Raw genomic sequence first — 6006 nt, forward strand, 5'->3', positions numbered from 1 at the left:
CTTCACCCTCCCAGCCACCAATGCTTTCAGTCTGATGGGGGCAAGATGGCAAATCTTGCCCAGTTGCAGCGGATGAAGCTCTGTGCTCTTTCCCCATCACCCACTATCTGGAGGCCTCAGTTTGATTGCACTCAGTACCCAAGTAGCAAGAGACCTAGGCAAGCTGGATCTGGGAGGGACCTGGGTTGGGGGCTACTGCTTCTCCTGACCCACTCTTGTGACTAGTTTCTGTAGCTCCCAACCACTGCTGGAGAGGGCTCCTTCCCAACTATGGCAGAGATGGCACTGAGGATTTTAGCAGGGCAATGACTTTGAATTTTAAAGGAGCTATCTGAGGTGCTGAGCCTGTAAAGCATTTGCTCCTTTAAAGGTGAGATCAGATCCTCTGTTTTCCCTGACATCATTTCAGCCATCCCCATCATTTCTGGAAGATCTGCAATAGGAGATGCCAATGTAATAGAGGGCCACACATTCCATGGATGAACTGATTTAGCAGGAAGCATTGGTCATTGTTGTTTTGTAGTTTTTTGTTGTTGTTGTTAACTGCCTTTGAGTCGACCTTGACTCGTGGTGGTCCTGTGGAAGAGACCCCTCCAAGCCTCTCTGTCCTCCAGTTCTCTGTTCAGGTCCTGCAAATTCAAACCCACAACCTTCCTAATTTAGTCCATCTGTCTGGCATGCAGTCTCCTTCTTTTTCTGTTGCCTTTTACTTTTCCTAGCATTATTGTCTTTTCAAGTGAATCCTGCCTTCTCATGATGTGGCCAAAGTACAACAGCCTCCAAGGAGATTTCAGGCTTGATTTCATCTCAAATGAGTTGATTTTGTTTTTTGGTAATAGTTAATTTAAATCCCACTGTCTAATGGGTGGAACCCTCTGCATTGCCCTCTGCAAACAGAGTATGGCAAGTGGCGGGTCATTCTTGATACTTTACAACCAACTGCATGCTCACTGCATGCTCACTCACACAGGAAAGGGGCTGGGACAGTGAGCCCTGGGTTTGGGGAAGTTTGATGGTTTCTGCAAGAAATTCAATGTGCAGTCTACTGGCAGACTGTCCTGTGTCCAATGGGATTTGGTTCCAGGACACCCCATGGATACCAAATAAAGTCTCAAAAATCAGTCTTCAAATCCCATTAAATACAAGGGGTAGTAAAATGACATCCCTCCTATAAAATGACAGAATCAAGGTTTGCTTTTTGGGACTTTTTAAAAACAATATTTGCAAATTGTAGATGGATGAATCCATGGATTTTTTTAAAAAAATCCATGGATACAGAAGGCCGGCTCTAATTTAAATCCATTGGTTTGATCCCTGTTCTCTGAAGCAGCAGCAAATAAACTTGCTTCACCATCCACAGTTCAGCTCTTGAAGATGTCCCACGGAATTCAAGGGCTCAGCCTCAAGATCCTGGGCTAGAACTAGATAAGCTGTATCTATATTGGGAGATAGAATTGCCCACTTGTCCTCCTCTTAAGACTCCAAGAGGAGCTATCCATGGTCCTCAGTTTCCTAAAGCATACAAACACAACCCTTATATTTAGGTCGCTGGTTCCAAACTGAGAGAAGCCCTGTCTTAGAATTGGGGTACCAATTGCTAACCATTCAGTAGTCTCCAGTTTTTATGCAATCACCCCCATCCCCCAAGGATAGAATTTAGGGATTGTTTGCTTGCAGAAGGAACCAGTTGAGTTTTGCTGCACTAAGCCTTTGGGGTTCCCCACACCATCTGCCTGGGGTGTGAATGCTGCAGCAGGCACAACTCACCCCATGAATTGCATGAATTCCTGGAGAAAGAGGAAAACTCCATGGCACATTTCTTCACACGCACATACCACATTCAGAAGAAGCATTTGTGCATTAACACATTTCCAAGGAAAGATCTAGCTTTGACCAGGTAGGTTTGTACATTTTTATTTGGGGCTGGGGGTGCCTTTCTTCTCTTTGCACCCCTTTCTCTCCAACATAAATCTTTTACAGAGAGTCAAATGTTGAGGACTGGCTGTTTGCATTCTGCCTCTTCCTGGACTCACTGGCAGAGAGAGAGAGAGAGAGATGGAGCGATGGAGAGAGAGGGGCCTGATTGCAGATTCTTAGGCCCTGCTGAGCCAGCAAGCTCTGGGGCTCATTCGACATTCATGCAGGGGCACAGTGGATTATTGCAAGCAGCTGGTAGGAAGCTTTTCACCCTCTAAAGATTTCAGAGCCTGGGCAGGGGGGAGGGAAAGGGAAAGAAAGCAGAAGAAACCAACTAGCAGGATCCTAGACCAGGACAATCTGTACCCATGGCAATACTTTCCAACTGTTTGGGGTGGCTTTTGGGTCAGTGAGGTGGTGGGGATTCATCCTGCATCTGAGTTTGAATTTTCAAGGATTTTCCAGTGGTGCTGAACCGATTTGGATGGCTCCTGTAAAGTTTGGACTAAAAGAAAGAGAGGACACACCGTTTCACTTACTTGGAATGCACCAGATGCTTCATTTCTCTCAGCTCAGACAGTACGGATGAAGGAATGGCTCTGTACAAAGGGAATGTCTTTTTTTAGCAGCCATGACTCCCAAATGCAGTTCATAAAGGGAGATGCTTCTCTCCTCCAACACCAGAATTGTTTCTTCTCAGAACTTGGAAAAAAACAAGAAAATGGAACTTGGAAAAGTTCCTTTCTTTGGACAACAGCTCCTGAAAAGCCCCCAGCCAGCTTGTCTGGCTGGGGGCTTCTTGCGAGCCGTGTCCAAAGAAAGAAACTTTTCCAAGTTCCATTTTCTTGTTTTCCTAAAATGAGACATACAGCAGTTGGCCACATAGTAAGAACACTATCTGGGAAACAAGTACTGGTCTTGAGGAAGAGGGTTGTTTATGAGTACCTTTTGGGTCACACATTGAAAAGTTGCAACAAGAGACAAGGTCTCAAAATCAGCTTGTGCAGAAGGCTTTGCAAAATTTGCAAAAACCTTCCAGATGCTGTTGGATTGCAAGTCCCATCAGCCCTAGCCAATATAGCCAATGGGAAGGCATGCTGGGAGCTGCAATCCTATGACATCAGGAGGCCCACAAGACTCACACCTCTGCCTTATAGAATCAAACTGGAAAACTTAGTTGGTTGCAGGGACAAAAGAGAAGAGGAAAGGAGGAAAAGAACTTATGGGTACCATTGCTACTGCTGCTGTTGTTTTTGTTGTGGGCCTTCAAGTTGTTTCTGACTGATGGCAACCCTAAGGCATATCTATCATGGAGTTTTCTAGGGATAAGAGTGCATGACTCACCCAAAGTCACCCAGTTGGTTTCCATGGTTGAGTGGAGATTCGAACCCTGATCTCAGAGTCATAGTCCAACACTCAAGCCATGACACTAGGTTGCCTCTCATGGGCCCTTTAAGGATACACGTTTATTTCAGCATCTGAAAAAGTAAACTGTAGCCCACCAAACCTTTCTCAGAAATAAACTGGTTGGCTTTAAGAGGGCTACAAGATGCCTGTTTTCTTTCACCTTTCTCTTTATAGATGGAAAAAATATTAGCAATTATTTATCTCTGGGTTGAAAATGAGTTTCCTGGACTATCAGGAATAATAATAGAACAGTAAGAATGTAGTGCATATTTCTCCTGATATTTGTCATCCTGAAGCATTTTTGGAGCTGCAGAACACAATGCTTGCGCCATCCTCAACATGACATCCCTTCAGATACATAAACAGGGCACTCATGTCACCTCTTACTGTAACCTTCTCTTCTCCAGGCTAAATATACTCATACTTTGGATACTTTCTTTCATTCCCTTTCATGTTCAGCATGAAAACTGAGTGAATCGCTGCCCCAGTGTCTTTTGAAACATCTACCCTCCCTGCTTTTCCGCCCCTTGGATCTGTGCACACTGCACAAATGTAGTGCTATGATTCCACTTTAACTGACTTGCAAGCATCCTAAGCAATGCTGGGATTTGTAGTCTGGGCAAGCACTAGACCTCTCTGGTTGAGAATTCTAAATGTCCTGCCTAAACTGCAAATCCCACAATGGAGCCCTGGTCGCTTAAATGGAATCATAAAGTGCTATAATTGTGTGGTGTGAAAGGGTCCCTAGGCTTTGGAACCGATGTGCTCTGGGAGGTGAATCTGTACAAAACTGTAGTCCAAATGTGAAAAGAGAGCTCCAAAGTTCTCAGCTTTAAATTTCTTTCATATTCGGAGTGAACACCAAGTGAATTTACTGTCCTACCTAGAATCATGGAATCATAGAGTGGGAAGAAATCCCCAAGTCCAACTCCATTCTGCCCTGCAGGAATACACAATCAAACCATCCCTGACAGATGGCCCTCCAGCCTCTGTTTAAAGACCTCCAAAGAAGGAGAATCCACCACTCGCCAAGGCAGCGTCTTCCATTGTCAAACAGCTTTTACTGTCAGGAAGTTCTTCCTAATGTTTAGGTGGAATCTCTTTTGCTGTACAGTAGTTTGCATCCATTGTCTCATATCCTATTCTCTAGAGCAGCAGGAAACAAGCTTAGTCCTTCTTCCACATGCCACCCCTCCAAATATTGAAGCAGGGGTATCGTGTCACCACTTAATCTTCTGCTTTCCAGGCTAAAAATACGCAGCTCCCTAAGCTGCTCCTCAGAGGCTTTGGTGGTTTCCAGATCTTTCACATACTTTGGAAACACTCATTTTTCTTCCCTTTCTCTTCCCCTCTTCGTTCTGGCACCAATGTTAGCCTAACTGCTAAATCCACTCCAAATGTATGTCCAAACCAGTGGTTCTCAATCTTTGGTCCTCCAGATGTTGTGGACTTCCAGAATTCCTCACTGTTAGCCAAGCTGCCTGGAGCCAAAACACCAGGAGGATCAATGGGAACCATTGATTCAAAAATTTTGAGGTTCAGTATCCTGCCCTACAAACATGTTCAGCACATAATGGTCAAAAATTTGATGCTCTCCTGGCATTGTCTGTTCCGGGTTCAAGTCAAGACTGGGCTGTTGGGTCACAGCTCTTCCCCACATCTTGCCTATTGCTGATTGATTTGCCCCATGAGATGCCCTGTTGCTGACTAGCAGAGAAGAGTGTGTTATTTGCCAGTACCAGAGTAATAACCTGCTGGGGCCTGCAAGATAAAGCAAACTAATTAATAGTCCCCCGTTTCATCCTGGCTAGAGTGAGCCCAGAGGGATTTTGCATCAGTCCGGCTGATCTTTGCCCACCGTCTGTCCCCCTCCTTTCTGGGCCCGCCTGCCTGGGTCCTTTGAAGCAAAAGCACAAGCTGGAGCAAAGATTCTGCAAATGAGGCAATGACAGCAACCAGCTACAGCTGTGCCAAGCGGAGACGGCTCTGCCTCCCCACCATCAGCTTAATTAAATGGCAAAAAAGGCCAGCAGACTTTTTGGGAACATCTATTTTCTGGAATAAAGAGAGCAAAATGGTTTCAAGGGAAAGGTTGATAATAAAGCTCTCCTGGGAACAGGACGGCAGGCAAAACAGCCTCTGCATCATGTCATTAGGAAGAAGAGAAAGGCCTGGAGACCAGGGGAAAGACTAAGATTCCTCATCTTTGCAGAGGGCTGTGTGGAATGGAAAGTGGTGCCTCCAATATCAGGGGAAGAGCAGTAGTCCAAACTTTAAATGAACAAGGGAGGTTTCTGAACCCTCCCCTGTAAGCGCTTTCAGTTCTAAGGAGCTATCCAAACCTCAGTCCTGTCCCCCAAATAGGCTCAACACCTTTGGTCCAAAACACACTGCAGAAATAATCCTGTCTGAGATGGCTTAAACTGCCCTGGCTCAGTGCTAAGGAATTCTTGGAACTGTAGTTTTGTGCAACATTTAGCCTCCTCTGTCAGAGAGCTCTGGTGCCACACAAACTACAATTCCCAGGATTTCTTAACACTGAGCCAGTGCAGTTAAAGTACTCTCAAATGGGATTATTTCTGCAGTGTGTTTTGGACCTTGGACAACTAAGTTCAGACAGAAGTACAGGACAGATGACAAGGCATTGACACATCAAGTTGAAACCTTTGTTGTGTTTAGTCT

This window comes from Sceloporus undulatus, chromosome 2 (genome assembly GCF_019175285.1).
Source record: "Sceloporus undulatus isolate JIND9_A2432 ecotype Alabama chromosome 2, SceUnd_v1.1, whole genome shotgun sequence".
Taxonomy (NCBI): Eukaryota; Metazoa; Chordata; class Lepidosauria; order Squamata; family Phrynosomatidae; genus Sceloporus; species Sceloporus undulatus.